The following is a 25,479-nucleotide window of genomic DNA, read 5'->3' as shown; positions in this document are numbered from 1 at the left end:
CTGCACAAGAATCATTCGCAGGCAACAGCCCGATAAGCTCCTCGGTGTTTATCTTGAAGGATAATGAAAATGTAACGATTTACAAAGGAACATGGAATTTCGTTGTTAAAGCCAAGTCCCATGGCTGTGTGGGTCACTGATGATTATGTATAGGATCAGAATATCACCAAAATAGCTTTTCTAAACATACGGCTATTATATATCATTAAAATGTACCTTAATTATGCACAATCTGGTCAGTTTTTTTTGTAATTTTGGCTTCAGCAATAAAAAATCACCTATGTCGATAGCTTCTTGGCCATGTTGATTGAGGGGTGGAGCCGTGGAGGACCGCTAGCTGTGAACACCTGAGCGTCTGTACATTCAAAACTATATAAAAATTAATGCCGCTGCTAACCGCTCTGCTCTGCTCTGCTTGTAGTGTGAACGAGCCCTTAGGGTGACGGATGGCGAGACAGAGAAATTTAATATCACATAGTTATGTCTGCTACTCTGCTACTGCTATTATCAAGTTAGCAGCGCCTCGGCGATCCTCTGTCAGATAGACTTGTTATTTTCTTGTCCATTTTTTATCCCCTGATTATTGTTACATTGGTACATGTCATATACCACCTGAATCGGAAAAATGTTCTGAATGTGAAACTGTAAACGAAATTTTAATGCAATAAAAAGTGCATGAATGACGAGGAGTTGGAGCAAAAAAGGTGAACAAAAATGTTTATACACTACCATAATTTTTTCTCATTATTTTATTGTAGGTGTTTACCTACGTGCAATAAATTTGTGATCATGATATGCAGCAATGTCTCATCAACACGATGATCGGCTCAGTTTTCCAAAACATCATAATGTTGGCTAGCTAGAGTCTAGAGTCTAGTATATAACTCTGTGGGCTAACCCCGCAGCCGCCACTACCCCATAGGCCAGTTTTAAGTGGTAATTCTACAGAGGCGATCGCCGCCATTGGTAACGATCAAAACAAACAAAACGACTGTGAAAGCGGCCCTAAGGTACTTCATATACGTGTTACAATATTTAAGTTTTATATATATATATATATATATATATATATATATATATATATATATATATATATATATATATATATATATATATATATATATATATATATATATATATATATATATATATATATATATATATATATATATATATATATATATATATATATATATATATATATATTCCCTGTCTCTCCCGGCTGTACGACAATTTGGGTGTAAATACGATAATTTTGAGTACACTGCACGATATAATTCTCTGCTGCGAGGATGGCAACCCTGTAGCCTTTGGCAACTGCCAGGCAGTGAACGAACGGCCTTGAAGGGAAGGGGGCGTTATCATTCTCCGCTACTTCCTCCGCCCACTCTCGCCTCTTCGCTGCTTCTCCCAACACGGTTAAGGCTCAGGTAAGGAAGTGTCTTGTTTTTAGTACATCGTTCCTGGGCAACAGAGGGGATATTGAACTCTTGTGTCGCGTGTGCTCCGTGGCTCTCGTGTAGGGTTCCTGCCCTCTGCATCTTTTAATATTCGTAGTTTTTATGTAGATTCAGCTTGTATACTACGGTATGCATTTTTTTGGACTTTTCGGATGAATGTTGAAATCATCTTTCGTACAGCAATCTGTATATACTTATAACCCGATCTCGCAACGTAACTGCAATATATAAACAAATGTATTAGACACAACTCGATCATTTTAACTCCATGGTAACCCTAAAATATAAGAACTATAAAGAATAGCCAATATGTTTTTACATTTATAATCAATCCATTCAAAGCTAAAATATGCATACAGGTATATGCGTGTTTACCTAATTTACATAACAATCAGGGCCTGAGCCCAATTAAGCTCGGATATATTGATCCTGTCTCTCAATATATATTTATCCAACATTTGCTTAATTTTATGGACACTGCCTGCTTCAACAATGTACTTTGGGCGTGCGTGCGTGTAGTTCACCATGGGTTGGCCACGTGTTAGACTCGAGATCGCTAGCCAGTACCAATGTCAATATAAGGAATCTCGGGACACGCGCATCGAGGAAGAGGGAGTATGAGGGAGGGATGGGAGGTATAGCCGTGACGTAAATGGGGCAGCGATGACAGAAAATGGATGAAGTAATGCTTGATCAGAGACTACAGTAAAATGTCAACTTTTAACGTTTATTTAGTTCTTACATTAAATTTTTGTTACCACAATGTAATGTTATAGGTTGATTTTTTTATTGTAAAGACTTGGTAATAGGTTAATTTTCATGACTATCAAGAATCGATCGATTTAACAATTCGTTTATGAAAACTTAGATTGGAAAACTGGTTTAACGATAGACTTATATGGTTTCCTTGCTCTTCACATGGGTTTCATAATTCAGTAAACATGAGGATAAGGTAGGACATCTACTACTACAAGAATTATGGTTATAAAACTCTTTGGGCCCACTCATTTATTACAACCATATAGGCGGCGGGGGAGGGTGGCTTTAGGGCTTCAGCCCCAAATCTTTCATCAAAAGCCCCAGATCTTTTTTTAAGGTTTTAAGGTGTTATGATATACTTTTTTTTTTTACTTAATTCATTATACAGTAACTTGATTCTAGTGTAGGACGTATCATAAATTAATTTTGTCATTATACCAAAGTCCCCTAAGTCCCCAGAAGTCACTATCAATGGGATTGTTTTTTTTTTTCCCCAGGAGAGCATACACCCGGACCCCTCCCCTTTGACAGACAGGGTTTAAGTCCCCGATGTCTACAATGTTTGGTATCGCCCCTGATTACAGCAGAGGATACTATCTGATGTTGCGCCAGACAGGCTATATTAGTGACATCACTGTCATCGTAAATCTGTAATTTTGCATGTTATATATATATATATATATATATATATATATATATATATATATATATATATATATATATATATCTCTATATATATATATATATATATATATAGAGATATATATATATATATATATATATATATATATATATATATATATATATATATCAATATATATATATATAGATATATATATATATATATATATATATATATATAACTGCACAAGTGTTGGGCATGGCGTCGATGGGGAAAAGTATCGCGATGGCTAGCGGACACGACCGCAACACCACACACGACTGTGACTTCAGAGCTCCTGAGTTCTCAGCTCAGTGTACCCCAGAAATGCCAGAATACGTCATGCGCGGGAAGGGGCGGATTTATTCAGTGTCCCGACATGTTACTATATAGCCGCGGGGCACGGACTGAAGAAGACTGCCCATCCGACTCCACTCTGCCCGTGAATCGAACCTAGAACCTCGTGTTTGTGAGGCTCGAGCGCGCTATCCACTACACTACGGGTTCATATGTGTAATAATAATAATAATAATAATAATAATAATAATAATAATAATAATAATAATAATAAAACGGTTTAATAGGGGAAAATTGCAGCCCTATATAGCTGAAAATATACATACATTGTGTGGGCAAAATACATGTATATACAATGCTGATGCTGATAATAATAATAATAATAATAATAATAATAATAATAATTGTGTGTGTGTGTGTGTGTGTGTGTGTGTGTGTGTGTGTGTTACTCCTTACCTATTTTTATTTATTCGGGATTGAGTCGTAATGTTCCGTACTACAATGTGACATTTCATCAAATCCTTAGACATCATTCCATTCGTCATTGATAACACTTTTAGTATATTATCAACACGGGAGTCTGTTGTATATCATGATAGTTTGTTGACGGCAGTTGCAAATTATTAAGTAAATGCTCACTTGGAAACCTATACATTCTTGTATGGCAGAGCTGAGTCACCATCCCATTGAACGAGTGTTGAAGTGTTTACGACTGGGCCCACTGTACGTTGTCCTCTTTCCGTCCATCAGCGTTGCCAGATCGTGAGAGGATGCTTTTACCAGTCATGAAAATTTCACCAGCTTTCACCAACGATTCAAGTTGATAAGGTATAAATTTTAGTTTTAACGAATCTTAATGTTACTATCTTAACAAGTAAGAAGTTTTACGGTATTATCTTTCTCCTTCAGTTTGGTAAAAAAAAAGTTATGTCCTGCATCTGTAGGTATGGTATGCTGTAACCTTATATTATGTATCCTTTTCATGTATCCTGTGCCTGTATCCAGTAACCTATATTTTGAGAAAGAAACAGTGAAAAAGTGTTAACATTTTTCTGCTGAGGAAAAAAAAAATACTTTGGAATGAAAATCGTACATATTTATATAACCTTCAGCTTAGTAAAAATATAAAAAAGGTACTGGAAATGTACGTCTTCCTCTTTGTTTACTAAAACGAAAAGGCATTCCAACAATTAACTATCATGAATATCTGACATAATTATATTTTGCAAGCATCCCACTGGTAACTTCAAACTTAGTACAACAAATTCCCTCCTTAATTAGACGTGACTAAATTAGCACAGTACTATTCAGCATTTTATTTTACATTTGATTTGCATATTGGCTCATAAGACGTGCTCCTCCGTGGTGCAGGGATTAGCGTGCCTAGCTAGGAATCCGCTGGCCGGGGTTTGAATCCTGGCCTGGGGCAGTCGGCGTGCAGCTGTTGATCCTCCCCTATAGATGTGTATATCTGGTGAAGGTACACTGTGGTAACCCGGATATCACACTGGCCTTGTCACCCACCACAGGCTTAAGGCCAGTGCACCACGGCCACGCGCAACTCTAGCTTATGCCCTAAAGTTTACCTTTACCTCTTTGTATCAAATTTTAGCTTTGAAGTCATTGTTTAGATAGATTCTCACCAGATTTCACAAAATAATGTTTGGTTCGAAATTCTTAATTTCTTTTCACCGAGCCAAATCCTTCATCAGATTTCCCAAATCTGGTGAAATTTTTCACCATCTGGGTTAAACTACCGTCCATTCCTTCTCGCTGTCATTGCTGTTCTCTGTCTGGCAGGGGCCCCGCACTGAACAAACAAGAGGCGATCTTGCGTGGTCATCAGGCGTTCACCTTCTCCCACACTCACACCTCTGCCTCTACAGGTTTATTGAAGGTGTTTAGTGATATGCAAAAACAACAAGAACTTCATTATATAAAAGTGAATTAATGCATCTATGAGAGAGAGAGAGATCCTGGACTTCCCAACATCCTCAACTATAGTGACCATCAGAGAGAGAGAGAGAGAGAGAGAGAGAGAGAGAGAGAGAGAGAGAGAGAGAGAGAGAGATCCTGGACTTTCCAACATCCTCAACTATAAGTGACCATAAGAGAGAGAGAGAGAGAGAGAGAGAGAGAGAGAGAGAGAGAGAGAGAGAGAGAGAGAGAGAGAGAGATTCTGGACTTTCCAACATTCTCAACTATAGTGACGATAAAAAAATTAAAATAATAAACATGCAGATCATGCTTCGTATGTGTTTAGGCAGATATGAATACTTAGGATGACTGGGGGCTCACACCACAGTGCACTTAGCCCTGTCACGGAGCCGTACTCGTTATCTATCACACTTTACCGCTTATCGCCATATGATTCAGCAGCTTCCTGGAACAGCGATAACCGTCTGTTCTCACAGGGTCACTTCCATTATCATGTTCATGTCGTTCGAGGCGTCATGACGGAACTGTTTTGTATGGAAATTAGATTCAAGTGATCCTAATGGTGAGTCCTCCCGCGCCCTCTGATATGAGCTGACAACACTGTTACTAACATATTCGTTTACGTGACGCCATTAATGGACCGTTGATACCAAGGAGTTCATTCCTAACACCTTAACTACTGTTTAGTTATGTCGGCAACAGGTGAAGCAATAAGTGTGCCGCGATGCAGTGATTTTTCAGCATGTTGTTCGGTAGTGATCTAGCATTAGGGCTCGCCAGCACTATCACCGGATTTCCTTTCTTCTTGATGTCAGTACGTCCCTGGGTCCCTTGGTCTTATTATTTTGTTTTTTCCCCTCTGTTCACGCTGTGTCCTGTGGTGTCACATGTATCTTGCATGTGACGCCCTTCTTAGGTTGTTTTCTTAACTTTAGCCATGACCGGATACCCCAATCAACATCTTTTCTAATCTGGTTATACAAATCTGGTCAACAAATTTTAGGGTTTGAGTAAGGTAAAATCTCCGAGAATTCCGAACTGAAAAACTTTTCACTGGTATTTTGGGAATTTTCGGGAATTTTGAGGATTAGAGAAAACTACAAGTTTGCTCATGGCGCCTTTTGGCTTTTTTTTTGGGGGGGGGCGTGGTTAGTGTTGCGTGTTTAGACTGGTTGTTGCATGTTTAGACTTCAGTTTTAGGGGGCTGTTGGTGAATGTCCCTCGTTAGCCCGTTTGTGGCGCTGGCAGGATTTTTTCAAGTGACGCCTTTTGAGGCTCGTGCTGCCCTCCGGTGCTCTCTGATGCACTCGCTATCAGAGACAATTCATAGCCACTCGACGGCAGCTTGAAAAATGGCCAGCCCCCGGCGGGACTTGAACTCTGAAACTAGAATACACCACAGCTGCACCCTGATCACTCAGTCACAGCCTCCCCATTCCTTAAAGGTTATCAAGAAAAAGGTTATAAATCTTGCTGAGGAGAAATGAGTCTTGTATAAAGCATTGTTCACCTTTTAATACAAATGTACACTCGGCTATAGAGAGAAGTGTTACACTGTCCAGTAAGTTTCGTTCAGAAAGCGACATCTGACAACCCCTCCACGCGACATGAAAATTATTACATCCTATCGAAATTGTACTGTTGTGGTGATCGGTGGTCACCGGTGCACTCTCCATAATTTTAAGATAGATATTTACCAAAAGTGCCCGTCGCTAATGCTTAATAAACATTTTTTTCTTTAGGCTCTGTCGCTACATTTTGACACGAGCTTTTAGTTTCGGTCAAATTTAGTCAAGAGTAATTCTAAGTTGTTTATCAAACTATGATACATTTAAGAATATACTGCACTTATTAAGGGAGATTGTTATGCTTTTTAACAAACAAAAATAATCCCTGACAGCCGAGATCTTGTTCTTTATTAAAATTTTTATACGTAATAGCGTCTTCCATTTAGCGTAACCTGTTTTTGGGTCGTGATCTGTAGAGTCCCTTATAGAGTCCCGACTACCTAAGATTTGGACGCCATTATTGGGCCTGTTTTCGCCGTGCTTTTCAAACGCTAGCACACGCTCTCGTGGTGAAAACAGGACCAATAATGGCGTCCAAATCTTTGGTTGTCGGGACTCTATCTATCAAGGGACTCTACAGATCACGACCCAGAAACGGGTTACGCTAAATGGAAGAGGCTAATAATAGGCTATAAACGTTCACATGATGGCGTCGTCGACCGCGGGCTTTTCCGCGCTCGCACTCAACACACACACACACACACACACACACACACACACACACACGTATTTATACTTAGATATTACGTAATCTTCACGGATAAATGATTTTAGATTTTTGATGATCTAAATTGTCTTTGAGGCTTTATAGTGTCTGGAATTAAGGCTGCGAGTTAAACAGACCCTCAAGCCTGTTTGCTGTTTGATGGTAAGGAGCATTAGTCACTGCCTGCCTCTGAAGGACAGCATTGCACACGGTATTTTCAAAGTTTAATAAGAAAAAGTGTTTCAGACTGTTCGTGATGTTTTACCTCGTCGTCATCGTCATCATCATCATGTAGAAGACATTCATTATCGCATTTCTAAATTGAATTCATGTAATCTGGTATATTTCTAACCACATTATACTATAATATAATATAATATTATACAATATTATAATTTCACGGTCACACACACACACTGTACACAGTGATACGCGTCACTCACCAGTGCATGCGTCACCGTGGTATAGTTGCCAGATACCGCCACCAGGCTAAACATTCTCAAAACCGTGACATTACTCTCTAGCGTCGTACCTTCCTTAGCTTGATACTAAATGTTTCAAAATGCTTTGCATCATACTGCGAGAGGCACACTGAGCCTCCCTGGTAAGTCTGATCACAAGTGATCAGGACAGGACTGGTGCTGGTAACTGGAGTCGCTTGACACGTTCAGTACAGATGATTCATATGTTTACTAAGTTTGCTGTATAATTACAATATTATCCAGTGCCTGCTTGACACACACACACACACACACACACACACAGAGAGAGAGAGAGAGAGAGAGAGAGAGAGAGAGAGAGAGAGAGAGAGAGAGAGAGAGAAGGAACATACTGATAGGACAGTAAAAAGTGTACTGCAGTTATCATAAAACTACAGCTTACGTAGGTAATAAGTACGTAGGTTAACCCTACCCAGAATTGCGTAATATAACCTAATATAACATGAATGTAGCTATTGTAATTGTATGGAAATACATTTCTTTATTGCTTTAAAATTTGTAATTAATAGTTATAGTAACCAAAACTAGTATATTTATCAATACATTAGTACACGTGTGGACAATGTGAAAATTTCCAAAAATTACCTGGCCCTGAAAATTCCCGGAAACTTTCCGTGGAAGGTTTCTATTTTTCCGGAAACTTTCCGTGGAAGGTTTCTATTTTTTCGGAAACTTTCCGTGGAAGGTTTCTATTTTTCCGGAAACTTTCCGTGGAAGGTTTCTATTTTTTCGGAAACTTTCCGTGGAAGGTTTCTATTTTTCCGGAAACTTTCCGTGGAAGGTTTCTATTTTTCCGGAAACTTTTCCAGTCTTTGCCAGCCGGGGTTTGAGCCGAACTATGGGCGTCAAGCATGCTCAGTGGCCTGAGAGAACTTACAGATATCCCACAAGAAATTTTTGAAGATGGCCACCAGTTCTAAATTGCTAAATAATTGAGTTAACCTATCTAATGATTTTTTAATTAGTTCTGCCTGTAGCTGTAGTAGGCTTTCATAGTGGGCCCTGTTGGTTGGTCCCAGCCCGATAGTGTCACAGTCAAATATTTTATAGCTGTGCCATTCTTACTTGGCTCCACAATCCCCCGAACTCTACTTGATCCACTCCAGGGAGTCTCGCTAGAATCCGGCGGGTTCATGGGTCAACAGGACAGTATATGGGTTGTCTTCGGTCACTTGGCGACGATTGAAAATTGCCAGTTTGTGGCAGCGGAGCGATAAACCAGGGTCTTCCAGGACACCGCTCTCGTACCTTAGGTATTTTGATCCACGAAGTACAATACAAACAAAAATAACTATCCAGTAACTCCAAAATAGCATTGGTGCAGTCAGTAGTGTAGGGATCCGCTGGATACAGGAAACCCGCCAGGGTTCCATCTTGAGAAACTGAGGGAACAGGCGTGTGCTCAGGAGTATGCGGTGACACTCAACTCGGTCTGAAGTGCTTGGTACTCTAGCTAGAGCATCCTGGAGATTTGTGGGATATCTTTAAACGTGAAACTCGCAAAACTGCCGAGGAGTGCATTGACAGAGTGCCCAAGGTCTAGGACAGGGGTTCCCAACCATTTCGTTCCTCTGTATCCCTTGGGCATTTTTTTAGGTTCCCGTGTACCCCAAAAAAAATAGGAAAAAAAAACGATGAAATTGTAATGTTTTGATATTATTTTGTAATGAAATCTGTATGTGTAGACTGATGATATAATTTAAATAACAGTTTTGCTTACTAAAATGAGGAAATTGAAAAAAAAAAAACGACATTGTGCAATTTGAATGCAGATTACAACACCATGTATTATACAGTGGTGGTTATTTCTCTCGGACCCAATGTAACCCCTGAAAATTGCAAATGTACCACTGGGGGTGTACATGCACCCCAGGTTGGGAACCCCTGGACTCTAGGAGATGCTGTCCATATACAGGGGTGTTGTCCGCCATCGCATGGAGTATGCATATTATGTGCTGGAGGGCTGCACACACACACATCTTTGCTAGACAAAGTGGAATCAAATGGTCTTCGTCTCATCAACTTTCCTCCTCTTACTAGCAGTCTTCTGCCTCTTCTGCAGTTCCGCCGCACTGTTGTATCTCAACCTTCTATCGATATTTTCATGCTGACTGCTTTTTTGAACTTGTCAACTTCATAACCCCCCCCCCCCCCTCTCGCAGCCCCGCTGCACACGACATTCTACTTTTGCTCATCCCTGTTTCATCCAAACAGAGGTGGGCAAGTGCGGTACTCAGTGCGGTAGTGCGGTAGTACCGCATCACAAAAAAGTACCGTACTACCTCTCTACCGCAAAATTTCTGAAAATACCGCACTACCGCGGACCGCACTAAAAAATCCTGCGGTATTTTTTTGCGGTACTTTGAAAACTATCTAAAACGACATTTGCAGCGCGGCATGCTCACAGATTTTTTATTTTTTATTTTATTATTATTTTTTTTTTTTTACAGTGAATCGGACTCAATCAGTCAATCGTTACCAGTCATCAGAATCAGTGATTCAGTCATTCTGACTTTTCAGTTATTGTTCAAAATTAAATACTAAATAGACAGACTAAACTACTACACTGCGAGTCTTCTTTAACCCGCGCGGTGCCGGCCATTTCAACTCCGGACCCCGTTCGTGGTGCCGGCCGATTTTTCATTTTTTTTATGAGCTTAAAAAATCCTAAGCAATTGTAATATAATGGAAAAACATGCAAGAAGTGGTTTAGCAGAGTGAAAAAAAATTTAAACCCACCTTATATATGTTGGTTATGCCTCTCGTTGGTGCATATTAAATGACGGTACTCTCACTCGATTTTACATAGTTTTTAATAGTTACTGAATCATCATCAGACATGTCTGATAAGTTGATAACATATCCTCAATACCAAACGCGAATAACTCAGAGTAAATTTGTTCGTCACTCAACCCAAGGCCATGACTGCCTCTGACGATGACTGTGGTAACATGATCGCCGTTCATGTCCCGTACAAAGTTTTCTTTGATGCACAACATAGTTAAACATACTCTATCTATTTTTTTTAACTTCATTGTAACTTCTCTCTCTCTCTCTCTCTCTCTCTCTCTCTCTCTCTCTCTCTCTCTCTCTCTCTCTCTCTCTCTCTCTCTCTCTCTCTCTCTCTCTCTTCAATGTAGCCAAGATCAATATTGTTTGATTATAATAATAATAATAATAATAATAATAATAATTTATTATTGACATTATTATTATTATTATTATTATTATTATTATTATTATTATTATTATTATCATCATCTCCTCGATTCAAATTTCCACGTGCTTAGAGCTTTCCCACGGTCGATGTCTCGCTATTACCAGTGGATGTATTTTGTCTTAATATTTTGGACAGTTTGAATAACGTTTCACACTGTTCCCGTCATGACTTTCCTATGTTAGTAATCTTTTGTTTTCGTTCAAACGCCGGAGAATTCCTCCCCTTCCTCCCCTCCCCTTCCCCTTCACCCCCATATCCTACCTACCTTTCCTCCCCTACCGCAGCTGTTATTCAAGGTCGCACCACCCTTCCTTCCTTCCTTCCTTCCTTCCTTCCCACCCCCCACTTCCTCCTCTCTCACATGACGCTGATCTCTCCTCTTCCCCCTTCCCTGTCCCCTCCCTCCTCCCTCGGAAAGTTGCAGTACTGACCACAAAAAAGACATGTCCCACACAGATATCTTTCCCTCCCTCTCCCTGTCGTTTTCTGCCTCATCCACTCCTCCCCATTCCCTTCCCTTCAGGCAATTGTACTATTTTAAGCATGTTTCCTTTGTTTGGATAGCCAGGATTGGCACTGAAATATTTTTTTTTATTTTGACTGCCGCTACCGCAGTACCACACACCGCGTACCGCACTGGAAAAGAAAAAAATTGGGACCGTACTACCGCAACCGCACTACTCCGGAAAAAGTACCGCACTATCGCAATCGCACTACTGATTTTTCAGTACCGCGCCCACCTCTGCATCCAAATACCTTATGCAAGAGTTACCAAGCATCTTAATTAGTTTATTCCTTCTGTTGGAAAAAAAAACTGAAACAACATTTCTTCGTCTGTATTTCCTCCTGCCTTCGATTTTAACTTTCTAGAGGAGGGTATAGAGACACCTCTCCACCCACTGGCTTCCCTGCTGTAAAAAAATACACTTTCCACATATACATAGTGAAAACGTTAAATACAGATCTCTTGATGTCGCTTTAGTGTGCGGTCTACCCGGTCATTTACACTTAAGCGTGCGGTGTACATACCACTATATTTACAATTCAGCGTGCAGTATACCTCAGCTACAGGAACCTTATACTGCAGGATGATGAAAAAAAGTTGAATAGTGCCGAATAATCATTTATTATTATCCAGAAGATTGTTTTCTCGTAAAAAAAGCAACTGCTTTTTCCTGTCAAAATGACGCGTCTGTAGAAATCTTTTAACAGCACTGCATTTATATAGCAGAATGAGTTGTACTGATGTTATCGACTTCGGTGTAAGGAGGATGGTGATGCGGGTGTTCTGCGATTGTCATTTTATATAGTCCGGTCAAGAGCACTGAGGTGACAAGAAAACACAAGCTGAGTCTCTGGAAACAGGTCAAGTCATTACATAACTTAGGCCAAGGCGACTGGTTAGGTCATTACTCAGGTCAGGAGCACTCAGGTAGCAATACATCAAATGAGGTCTCGGAAGACAGGTCAGATCATTATGTAGCTTAGACCACACATACTGGGCTAGACTACAAATACCGCTGTAGACCGCACGCTAAGTAGCACCGATCTCTTTACATAACAGCCACATACGGATATAAAAGAAAAATATTAAATCGGTAGCTGGAGTAGGTAGAACGGGCGCAAGCCACACCCGGTGAGGTATATATGGGAAGTGAGGAGGGTGCTGAAGCCCTCCAAAGACCCTCTCCATTACCTCACAAACCGTTTCCCTATTGTCTCATCTACACCAGAGTAGTTCAGCATGCTCTCTAAAGAGAGATCCTCTCTCTATCCACACCACACTACATTCACACAACACACACACCTTTTCCAAAATTCAAAATTCAAAATGGCGTTCAACAACGGTGTCTCGGAGTCCCCGCCTGGGGGGGGGACCACAAACTCCCCCAGGGAGGACTCCCCTTCTGGTTGCCGACCTGAGACTTGTCTTGATAAGTCCTCGAACCTTTTTCTTATCAATTTCTGCAACACTCGCGGTCTTCGTTCTAATTTTCATTCTGTGGAGCACCATCTCTCCTCCTCTAAACCTCACCTTCTCTCACCGAAACACAGGTATCTGAGGCTACTGACAGCAATCTCTACTCTGTTCCCTCCTACTATCTCTATCCTAAATTTCAATCCAAAGCTGGATGTTGCGTCTACGTGCGCAACGACATCACTTGCCTTCGTGCCCACGACCTCGACTCTTCTGAATTTTCCACCATCTGGCTAAGACCTCATTGTCATTCTAATACTAAATACATCTGTGCTGTTTATCTCTCACCCAACTCTACTAACTATGTAAAATTCTTTGACTACTTGAACTCTAAAGTGGAGCACATTTTGACCCACTCTCCCTTCGCTGAAATCTCCATCTTGGGAGATTTCAATGTTCACCACCAGCTTTGGCTTTCATCCTCTTTCACTGACCAGCCTGGTGAACAAGCCTACAACTTTGCTCTCCTCAATGACCTAGAGCAGTTGGTTCATCACCCTACACGTATTCCCGACCGTCTTGGAGATCGGCCCAACATACTAGACCTCTTCCTTACCTCTAACCCTTCTGCTTACTCTGTCAAACTGTTCTCTCCGTTGGGCTCCTCCGATCACAACCTTATTTCTGTATCTTGTCCTATCGCTCCTGTACACCCTCTGGACCCACCGTACTTTCTCTACTCCCCATAAAAAGCCTTGGTTTAATCACGCTTGTTCTCGTGCTGTCAAAGATAGAGAGGCAGCTCACAAACAGAGCCTTCGAACTCCCGCTAACCATGACCTTTACATTTCTGCCCGGAATCGTGCCAAATCTATTCTTCGACTCACCAAAACTACTTTATCCATAGCAAATGTCAACATCTTGCTTTCTCTAATTATTCCTGAGACTTCTGGCACTTAGCCAAAAATATCTCCTCCAATTTCATTTCTTCCTCTTGCCCGCCTCTTCTTAACCCAGACGGCAGCACTGCCGTCTCATCTATCTCTAAGGCTGAACTCTTCGCTCAAACTTTCTGTAACAACTCCACTCTGGACGATTCTGGGCATATTCTTCCTACTTATCCCCCCTCTGACTCCCTTATGTCTGTTATTAAGATTCTTAGGAATGATGTTTTCTATGCCCTCTCTGGCCTCAACTCTCAGAAGGCTTATGAACCTTATGGAGTGCCTCCTATTGTCCTTAAAAACTGTGCTTCCGTGCTGACACCCTGCCTGGGCAAACTCTTTCGCCTCTGCCTATCAACATCTACCTTTCCTTCCTGCTGGAAGTACGCCTTCGTACAGCCTGTGCCTAAGAAGGGTGACCGTTCCAGTCCCTCAAACTACCGCCCTATAGCTTTACTTTCCTGTCTCTCTAAAGCTTTAGAATCAATCCTTAACCGGAAGATTCAAAAGCACCTTTCCACTTCAAACCTTCTATATGATCGCCAGTATGGGTTCCGCAAGGGGCGTTCTACTGACGATCTTCTTGCTTTCTTAACTGATTCTTGGTCATCCTCTCTTAGCCGTTTCGGTGAAACTTTCTCAGTTGCGCTAGACATATCGAAAGCCTTCGATAGAGTCTGGCACAAGTCTTTGCTTTCTAAATTGCCCTCTTTCGGATACTATCCTTCTCTCTGTTCCTTTATCTCCAGTTTCCTTTCCGGCCGTTCTATCTCTGCTGTGGTAGACGGTCACTGTTCTTCCCCTAAACCTATCAACAGTGGTGTTCCACAGGGCTCTGCCCTATCACCCAATCTCTTTCTGTTATTCATAAATTATCTTCTTTCCTTAACAAACTGTCCTATCCACTCATACGCTGATGACTCCACTCTGCATTATTCAACTTCTTTCAACAGAAGACCCTCTCAACAGGAATTATACATGACTCCAAGCTGGAGGCTGCAGAACGCTTAACCTCAGACCTTACTGTCATTTCCAATCGGGGTAAAAGGAACCTTATGTCCTTCAATGCCGCAAAAATCCAATTTTTCCACCTATCAACTCGACACAATCTTCCAAACACCAATCCCCTATTCTTCGACAAAACTCAGCTGTCACCATCTTCAATACTAAACAGTCTCGGTGTATTCTTAACTCAAAATCTTAACTGGAAACTTCACATCTCCTCTCTCACTAAATCAACTTCCTCGAGGTTGGGCGTTCTGTATCGTCTCCGCCAGTTCTTCTCCCCCGCACAGTTGCTATCCATATACAGGGGCCTTGTCCGCCCTCGTATGGAGTATGCATCTCACGTGTGGGGAGCTCCACTCACACAGCTCTCTTGGACAGAGTGGTGTCTAAGGCTCTTCGTCTCATCAGCTCTCCTCCTCTTACTGATAGTCTTCTACCTCTTAATTTCCGTCGCCATGCTGCCTCTCTTTCCATCTTCTATCGATATTTTCACGCTGACTGCTCTTCTGAACTTGCTAACTGCATGCCTCTCCCCCTCCCGCGGCCCCGCTGCACGCGACTTTCTACTCATGCTCATCCCTATACTGTCCAAACTCCTTTTGCTAGAGTTAACCCGCATTTTCACTCTTTCACCCTTCACGCTGTTAAACTCTGGAACAATCTTCCTTCATCTGTATTTCCTCCTGCCTTCGAATCTTTCAAGAGGAGGGTATCAGGACACCTCTCCTCCCGAAATTTCGGCCACCTCTTTGGATTTTTTTTAGGAGCAGCGAGTAGCGGGCTTTTTTTTATTATTGTTTCCTTTTGTGTGCCTTGAGCTGTCTCCTTTGTTGTAAAAAAAAAAAAAAAAGCGAACAGCGCAAGGCGGAGTGAACGCAAACCGTAAATTTGAAATCAATAGTATGCAGTCTCTGATGGATAGTTCTTATTTCCGATTTTTTTGAAGTCCAAGATATATGTCCGTATGCTTTCGTGATTTAATTTCAAGTAGTAAAACCGTACATGTAGTTATAGGAATAAAACACCTACAAAATATGCTTGAAATTTTACAACAGATATACACCTACATGAATTTACTCCACAACAATGTATATGTATGACAGACATTGCATTCATGAGTTCCCAAATCCTTCTCTAATACTCCTCGAGTAATGAATATAAAAAATGACTGCAGTATAATTATTTAAATCTGCAAATGTATAGGCTAAATACGCTCCACAACTGAGCGCTGTTTTCAAATGTCTCATCCGATCTGGGCGTCTCCCCGCGTGCTGGAGGGCGGCGAACATGCCGAATACTAAAGGGTCTCCATCCCCCGACAATACGAACCACCGACTGATATCATTAACTCTGATATTGTCGAAAGTCTTTGAATATCCGGTGTTAACTCGTCTTTAGCGTTTCTTGGAGGGCTGCCGCTTGCTGCCAGACAATCAGTTCGCCTATCGGTAAAGTTTCGGAACAATTGATGATCTTCTGACCATCTCCCATGAACTCCGTTCTGTTCTTGACTGTGGTCACGAGGCGTGGTGTCATGTGAGTGGTGCAACTAGATTTGTCAGCAGCACTTGATCGTGTCAGTCAAAATGGAATGCTGCTCCGGTATTGGTAGGTCGGTACTGTCCACCCTCACACCGTTGTTGAGGCGGCTTACACTCCATGTCAATCTCGATGGCCGTTTCAGCGATTGGCACTTGGTGCACTCTGGCGTTCCCTAAGAGACTGCCTCGAATCTTGTGCTGTTCAACATCTACATTACGGATTTATTTCGCACAGCGCGCAACCCTTTGTAGCTACGCGGACCCCGATTATAACTAAACAATCCCTTCAGGCGCGCCATGAGGTTTGTGAATCAATCAACGATGATCTGAGATGTGTATCTAGGTGGTGTGATTAGTGAAACATCAAGGGAAATTCATCAAAGTCCAGGTATCATCCTGTCTCCAGATCCCTCACTCCTGTTCCATCTCACGGCGATCTGTTTTACAAGGATTTAACACTGCCGAGGATTTTTATTGTTTGTAGTGCATCATAACCCTCATCACCATCATGCCCCTCATCACCATCATGCCCCTCATCACCATCATGCCCCTCATCACTATCATGCCCCTCATCACCATCATGCCCCTCATCGCCATCATGCCCCTCATCACCATCATGCCCCTCATCACCATCATGCCCCTCATCACCATCATGCCCCTCATCACCATCATGCCCCTCATCGCCATCATGCCCCTCATCACCATCATGGACCTCTGCCCCACCATTGCTATCATCTACATTCTCTCGTCCTTTCTTTTCTTCTCTCTTCTCTCTCACGTTCATTTTCTCTTTCGCGATGTCTCAGGTGTTCCGGGGCTGCTAAAGGCATCTTATAGTGTCCCCACTCCCTCTCTGATTGCTTTGTCTCTTAAAATAATGATAATAATAATAATAATAATAATAATATAATATAATATAGTATAATATAATATAGTATTTCCACGAGAAACTGGCGGTGTGGAAGTGGCGGGTGCGGGGGCTAGCCTGCCCCGCACTCTGCCACACACTCTCAACACCTCTCGCTTCCTCTCATATGTCAGCTACTTACTACCTTTAAATTAATTTAATTAAATAACTGGATAATCCAATAAGGTCATATAGTGTTCAGATTATTTCGTTTTTAGGCTAACAAAAAATATTTTGCATAAATACCACGACCCTTGACAACGTTGTCAAGTGTCCTGGTATTTATACAAAATATTTGATATTATCCTAAAACGAAGCAATCTGAACACTATATGACCTTATTGGATTATCCAATTATTTAATTAAATTAATTTAAAGGTAGTAAGTAGCTGACATATGAGAGGAAGCGAGAGGTGTTGAGAGTGTGTGGCAGGGTGCGGGGCGGGGCGGGGCTGACCCCGCACCCGCCACTTCCCCACCCGCCAGTTTCTCGTGGAAATACTATAATAACAATAATAAGAAGTACGTGCTTGCATATACGTACTAAACACTGCACGGGTTAAGCCGTCGCTGATAAATATCTATTTGCTTTCACGGTTTCTCTGAACAGTTAATGCTTTCATATTACTATATTTTTTCCTATTGATAATTTCGAAAATCGGCTTAGGGTGATAATTATTGCTATGTTGATCTCTTTTTTTTTAGTTAAGAGATAACACGATCACTTTTCGCACGCCAGTCCGGTCCACAGGAGCGGAGTGGGTGCAGGGGGCGCGGCTACTAGGACCGCTTATGTGCGGCAACTCTAGTAGCCTCTCAATAAAATTACTTCTTCATAATTCTCATCCCTCTGATGGCTCTACAGCTCAGGGCCGTGCAGAGACCATTGGAGGGGCAGGGGCTCAAAAGTTTAAAAGGGGCACATGGAGCATGAATTTGAGAAAGGATACAAAAGCATACCTGACTATAACAGGCTGAATTGTAGCAACCCATATTCATAAAGATAACATCGAATCACAACATACCACATCATTGTTCATACTCAAATTACTCGATGTATAAATTAGTAGAGAGTGGCCAGTAATAATAAAGTTCATATTTCTGAAATCTTAAATGTTTATTGCTTCATAATCCAGCCTGCATTTATTAACAGATATCATAGACATCAATGATGTAGGCTTTATTCATAGTTATTTTATAATATTATTAATGTAACTAAAAGTAACTGATTGATGAAAGAATAGATAAGAGAACTTAGAGAAGGTCACTAAGGTGTGTGTGTGTGTGTGTACATTACAGTGGCATCTTCTCTTGCAGTTACAACAGCAACTTCCTGTTACCCATGCATTTAAAAATATCAATGACTTCACTAAGGTTGACTGGAATATCCTTTTCAATCGCAAGTAAAAGAAGGTCTGACAACCTATCCTCTCTGCAAAGGGTGCGAAGTTTTGTTTTCACCAGCTTCAGTTTTGAGAAAGAACGTTCCACAGTAGCTGTAGACACCGAGAGGGTGCCATATGTCTTCAGCAGCTCAGTCAAGTTAGGGAAAACCATATGTGCATTGTTTTCTTTGACCACTGTAAGAATAGATGTCACACTGATGGGTGAGGGGCATGAGTATGATGCATGGAACACCTTAAGTTCTGTCTGCAATATGTCTACTTCAATGTTATAGAACTGACAGAGTTTTTTCACAGCTTGCAGTACTTATGTTGGGGGATTTGTTGTTTTCCAGTTCTCTGGAGCTATCAGGCTGTGGAAAGCATTAAGGAATTCCCAAGTGGAGTTATCTTCTCCTTTGAACCGTCTCCGAAGCTCGTGTGTCATTGTGTCCACAAAAACGTAATACACTTTAACACGATAGTAGTCTTGCAAAGTAGGGAAAGTGTGATCAAAGGTAGCTGTTGTGGCAGTGAACTTATACTTAGCTGGCATTTTCCTCCTCCTAGCTTGACCAGGAATCTCAGTTGGAGGGTCCAGGCCCACTGATGCAGCCTTCTCTGTAGCCTGTTTATACATATTATCAAACTTCTCCTCTGTTCTGCTGTGTGCCAGTTCCTGTAAAACTCCATTAACAACTTTGTATGCTGCACCCAGGTCCATGTCTTTCTGCTGCAAAGCATTAGAAGCCATCGCAGTTACCTGGAAGATTGGACAGGTGATTTCCAAACACAGGAAGAATTCAAAGTTGATGCTCTTGAGTAGAATCATTGCATCACCTGCTGAAGAGTCTGGAGGGTCTTGCTGTGTCATTTGCTCAAGAAACTCCATGACAGCTGGGAGGACCTTCCTCAGAGTGCAAAGGGCTGTTTCTCTGCAGGCCCAACGCGTGTCTGACAGCTTCTGCAGTTCCAGTGGTCGCTGATCAGGGTATTATTATAATAAATGCTGGTATTTAACAACCAGTCAACCATTAAGTATATATAAAACACATACACAAAAAAAGAAGAAAAAAAACTAAGATTTGAAGTTACGGGTTAGTTATTTCATGACTTTCAGCTTCAATTTGGCGCCCCTTAAATGCTGCAAAAGGACACTTCGGGCACCAAGGTTCAAAGGGGCAGGGGCTCGAGCCCCCTCCGCCCCCCCCTCTGCACGGCCCTGCTACAGCTGTCACATCTGTCTCTAAAGCTGCATTCTTCGCTCAAACTTTCCCTGATAATTCCACTCTGAATGATTCAGGGCCTATTCCTCTGACTCCTCTGACTTCACAATGTCTGTTACAGAATTTCTTACGAATAATGTTTTCTATGCCTCTCCGGTCCTCAAGAAGCTTAAGGTCCCGATAAAAGTTCTCCTATTTTCCTTAACAGCTTAATAGCATTGTCTGGTCAAACTTTTCTGTATCTGCCTTTCAACATATCTTTCCTCCCCGCTGGAAGTACGCCTATATTCGGCCTGTGTCTAAGAAGGGCGACCGCTGAATCCATTCAAACTACAGTCCTACAACTGTACTTTCTTGCTCTTCTAAATCTTTGTAAATAATCCTTAATAGGTAATTTCTTAAGCATCTATCAATTTCCAACCTTCTCTCTGAAGACCAATACGGATTCCGCAAAGGGGGTAATCTTGCTCTCCTAACTGACTACTTATTTTGGTAAATCTTGGGTTGTTGCGTCAGACATCTCGAAAGCTTTTGACAGAGGCAGCTAGCTGCTCAGCTTTGTTTTCCAAACTGCCCTCCTACATAATCTATCCCTCTCTTTGTAGTACCCTTCATCTCCAGTATCCTTTCAGGCTGATAAATTTCCGCTGTGCCCCAAACAATAATAACAGTAGTGTTCCGCATGGCTCAGTTCTATTTCCCACTCTCATTATTTAATTGATGATCTTTCCAGATCAAACTTTTATCGACTCCAATGCCGATGACTCCACTCTGCATTATTCAGCTTCTTTTAATAAAAGACCCTCACAATAGGAATTACATGACACAAGGTTGAACATTACAAAACGTTTAAATTCTGTCTTTGCTAATATTTCTGAATGGGGCAGAAGAAACTGGGTGTCCTTCAGTGTCTCGAAAGCACAGTTTCTCCACTTAACCTCCTAACACAACCCTCCAAACACCTATCCCCCACTCTTCGATGACATTCAGCTGGTCCCTTCTTCCATATTAAACATTCTTGGCCTATACTTAACTCTGAATCTTAAATGAAACCTTCCTATCTACTCTCTTGCTAAATGAGCTTCATCGAGGATAGGCGTCTCTACCACCTTATTTTCCCCTCTCGGTTACTGTCCATAAACAAGGGCCTTGTCTGCCCTATTATGGAGTATGCATCTCATGTGTGGGAGGGCTCCACACACACAACTCACCTCCTCTTACTGCCAGTCTTCTGCCTCTCAAACTTTGCCTCAGTGTTGCCTCTCTCTCCGTCTTCTATGGATATATTGACTGCTCTTCTGAATTTTAGAAGGCCATGCTTCACCCCTCCCACGGCCCCGCTGCACACGACTTTCTACTCTACCTCATCCATATAAATATTATATGCTATTCCAGTAGTCTATGGCTATTCAAATCTCGTCTGCAAGAGTTAACCATTATCTTCATTCCTCCATTATTTTCATGGTGCCTTTAATGTATGTAGCACAAGTGAATCAATGTTTTATGGCTGTTGTCGTTCATGTGATAATCAGCAGATGTTACATATAAAATTGATATATTGCTTGATATTTTGATATGCGATGTTCGTTTATTGTCGTTTATTGTAGTTTTCATAAGGCCTTCCTTTAGATTTATTTGGTTGTAAGCGTCAAGCTGTGTGCATGCACTGTATTGATGCGTGCATGAATGATGATAATGAAAATGGATAAATAGATAAGAAAGAAATAAATGTAGTAAAAACCTTGACTTTATTAATAGATCGTAAAATATGGCCTACCAGTCAGCGAGGGTTGATGGCAAAAGAAACAAAATCCTTCCCTGTCTCCTATATCTTTTCCTTTAGGTGGAGGAGGTAGGAAGACACCTACCGAACGGGCGTGACCTACTCCCGGTGAGGATATATGGGAAGCGAGGAGGGTGTCGAAGCCCTTCAAAGACCCTTCCCATTACCTCACTAACCGTTTCCCTTTTGTCTCATCAACACCAGAGAGCAGTTCAGCATGCTCTCTAAAGACAGTTCCTCTCTCTTTCTACACCGCACTACATTCACACAACACACACACCTTTTCCCAAAATTCAAAATTCAAAATGGCGAAGATCAACACTGCCTCGGAGTTCCCGCCTGGGGGGGGGGGGACCATAAATTCCCCCAAGGAGGACTCCCCTTCTGGCTGCCGACTTGAGAGGTATCCTGATAACTCCTCGAACCTCCTCCTCATCAATTTCTGCATTTCGTGGTCTTCGTCCTAATTTTCATTCTGTGGAACACCATCTCTCCTCCTCTAAACCTCACCTTCTCTTCCTCACCGAAACACAGGTTTCTGAGGTTACTGACAGCAATCTCTACTCTGTTCCCTCCTACTATCTCTATCCTAAATTTCAATCCAAAGCTGGATGTTGCGCCTACGTGCGCAACGACATCACTTGCTCTCGTGCCCACGACCTTGACTCTTCTGAATTTTCCACCATCTGGCTAAGACTTCATTGTCATTCCATTACTAAATACATCTATGCTGTTTATCTCTCACCTAACTCTACTAAGTAAAATTCTTTGACTATTTGAATTCTAAAGTGGAGCACATCATGACGCACTCTCCCTCCGCTGAAATCTCCATCTTGGGAGATTTCAATGTTCACCACCAGCTTTGGCTTTCATCCTCCTTCACTGACCAGCCTGGTGAACAAGCCTACAACTTTGCTCTCCTCAACGACCTAGAGCAGTTGGTTCAGCACCCTACTCGTATTCCCGACCGTCTTGGAGACAGGCCCAACATTCTAGACCTCTTCCTTAACTCTAATCCTTCTGCTTATTCTGTCAAACTGTTCTCTCCGTTGGGCTCCTCCGATCATAACCTTATTTCTGCTTCCTGTCCTATCGCTCCTGTACATCATCTGGACCCACCGAAGAGGCGATGCTTCTGGCATTTTGCTTCAGCTCGGTGGGACGACCTGAGGATGTACTTTTCCGATTTCCCGTGGAAAGATTACTGCTTCCAGGAGAGAGACCCCTCTGTGTGTGCCCAGCGCACCTCAGAGGTGATTGTCTCTGGAATGGAGGCATACATTCCACGTTCTTTCTCTACTCCTCATGCTAAAAAGCCTTGGTTTAATCATGCTTGTTTTCGTGCTATTAAAGATAGAGAAGCAGCTCACAAAAGGTTCCAGACCCTTCAAACTTCCGCTAACTATGACCTTTACATTTCAGCCCGGAATCGTGCCAAATCTATTCTCCGACTTATCAAAACTTCTTTCATTAATAGAAAATATCAACACCTTGCTTCTAATTCTTCCCGTGATTTCTGGCATCTAGCCAAAAATATCTCCTCCAATTTCACTTCTTCCTCTTTCCCTCCTCTCCTTAACCCAGACGGCAGCACTGCCGTCTCATCTGTCTCTAAGGCTGAACTCTTCGCTCAAACTTTCTGTAAGAACTCCACCTTGGACGATTCTGGGCATATTCCTCCTACTCATCCCCCCTCTGACTCCTTTATGCCTGTTATTAAGATTCTTCCAAATGATGTTTTCAATGCCATCTCTGGCCTCAACTCTCAGAAGGCTTATGGACCAGATGGAGTGCCTCCTATTGTCCTTAAAAGCTGTGCTTCCGTGCTGACACCCTGCCTGGTCAAATTCTTTCGTCTCTGCCTAACAACATCTACCTTTCCTTCCTGCTGGAAGTATGCCTTTGTACAGCCTGTGCCTAAGAAGGGTGACCGTTCCAATCCCTCAAACTACCGCCCTATAGCTTTACTTTCCTGTCTATCTAAAGCCTTTGGCTCAATCCTTAACCTTGTAGCAGCGACGGGCCAAATTTGTGCCATGATATAATCCCCCCAAAATAGATGATGCATAAACTGATCACAAATGCGTTGATATATATTATGAAATGGTTTGTGTGAGTGATGATTTTTTCTCATTTTTCTCGCTTTAAGGGGGTATCCTCGATTCAAATCATGGTTTGGGCTCAAATTTGTCATTGTTAGGTTTTCATGGTTTCAAGTAGTCCCGGGCTCGGAGAGTTCAGTGCCGCGCCAGCCGTACGAGAACTTTAAATTTTAAAGGTCTCAGCGCTGTTAAATCCCACCCCCACGAGGCAGCTGAGTGCGTACTGTTGCCATATGAGTGGTCATATATTTATTGTTTATACGTTATTTAGACCATTGAAGTATGTTTTTTATTACATACTGCAGTATGACAGTTTGGGTGGAGCGAGAGGCTGCTGCTGCCATGCGGGACTGACTCGGCGTGAGTGGCACGCAGTTTTCCATCTGACAAGCACAGATGAAATTCCAAAACATAGCAGATGTCCAGAAGGGGTGGATTCTTGGTGTTTTTATAAGAAAGCCTTGGCTGAGAAGAGACCACCACCCTCTCATAAAAATATGAAAATAAAACTTGACCTTTCAGAGAGTGAACTGAAACTTGTGCTTGGTGTATATATAGACTTGACACAACCTACTCTTCTCTCACGATGTTTAAAAGGGAGAACGCAAAACAAAAATGAATCCTTCCATAGCAAACTGTGGAAAAGATGCTTGAAAACCAAGTTTCATGGTGCTCAAACAACTATGTTTGCTTTCCACATGACCGTCTTGGAACATAACAAAGGATACATTGAAAGTTCCTTGCTCCATGAAATCTTTGGAGGGATATCAGAATCTGGAACCGAGGTCAAACTAGAAAAGAAAAGACTCCAAAAGTCAATGGAAATATCCCTTCCAAGGAGGAAAAGATCTAAGATAAGCAAGGATGAAAAAGTGGAGGGATATGGTGGAGGAAAATTTTAAGGAACCGTAGAGTGACCACCAAAGACATCAACATTTACCATATATTTTTTTCGTTTCCAAACAAAACAATGACTGCTTTATGTTCCTTATAAAATTCTGGAAAAAATGTTATATGTGCAAAAAAACTGTAGGATTAATATTTATATGTGAAATTTACATGTAAAATCTTTAAGCGCGATTTTCTCAAAATGTTGTTTTTTAGTGAGTTACTGATATCTGATTGGAAATATCTCATCACCACTTACATCAATTCTTATTTTCTTTTCAGTTCTCAGTTAGTGGGACATAAAAGAATAATTTAATCTTATAAAATGAAGTTTTTTGTTGATCTTCTATAAAGTACATGCGTTTGAAAATAAAGTTTCTTTAAAAATGTGATATTTTTACTTATTTATTCATACTTTTGAAAATAAACAAATTACGGAAAACAAAATAAGATGAAAAGTTTCCATATACATCATACTTTCAGAAAATGCCAAGTAAAATGTTCTGCAAGTATTTAGAAGAGAGATATTAAAACTTAAAAAACCCCAAAAATTTTAACAAAAATATTTATAAAAAAAAAAAATTAATCAGATATCTATGAAACTTATGGCAAACCCATTTCTTTTCATGCTCTTCAATACTAGAAAACGGGAAGTTTCTAATGGCAATAAT

General features: G+C 41.4%; 1 protein-coding gene across 1 annotated transcript in view; it reads left to right on the top strand.

The window, feature by feature from the left end:
• The first annotated feature begins 1,286 nt into the window (after positions 1-1,286).
• LOC126998451 (prostaglandin reductase 1-like) overlaps positions 1,287-25,479 on the top strand; it is a 44,056-nt gene continuing 19,863 nt past the window's right edge. Inside the window, exon 1 of the mRNA XM_050860147.1 lies at positions 1,287-1,430. The gene's annotated coding sequence lies outside the window, so the exon portion shown is untranslated. The remainder of the gene's footprint in view (positions 1,431-25,479) is intronic.

The sequence above is a fragment of the Eriocheir sinensis genome, chromosome 2 (genome assembly GCF_024679095.1).
Source record: "Eriocheir sinensis breed Jianghai 21 chromosome 2, ASM2467909v1, whole genome shotgun sequence".
NCBI lineage: Eukaryota > Metazoa > Arthropoda > Malacostraca > Decapoda > Varunidae > Eriocheir > Eriocheir sinensis.
This window is presented reverse-complemented; position numbering and strand designations above follow the sequence as displayed.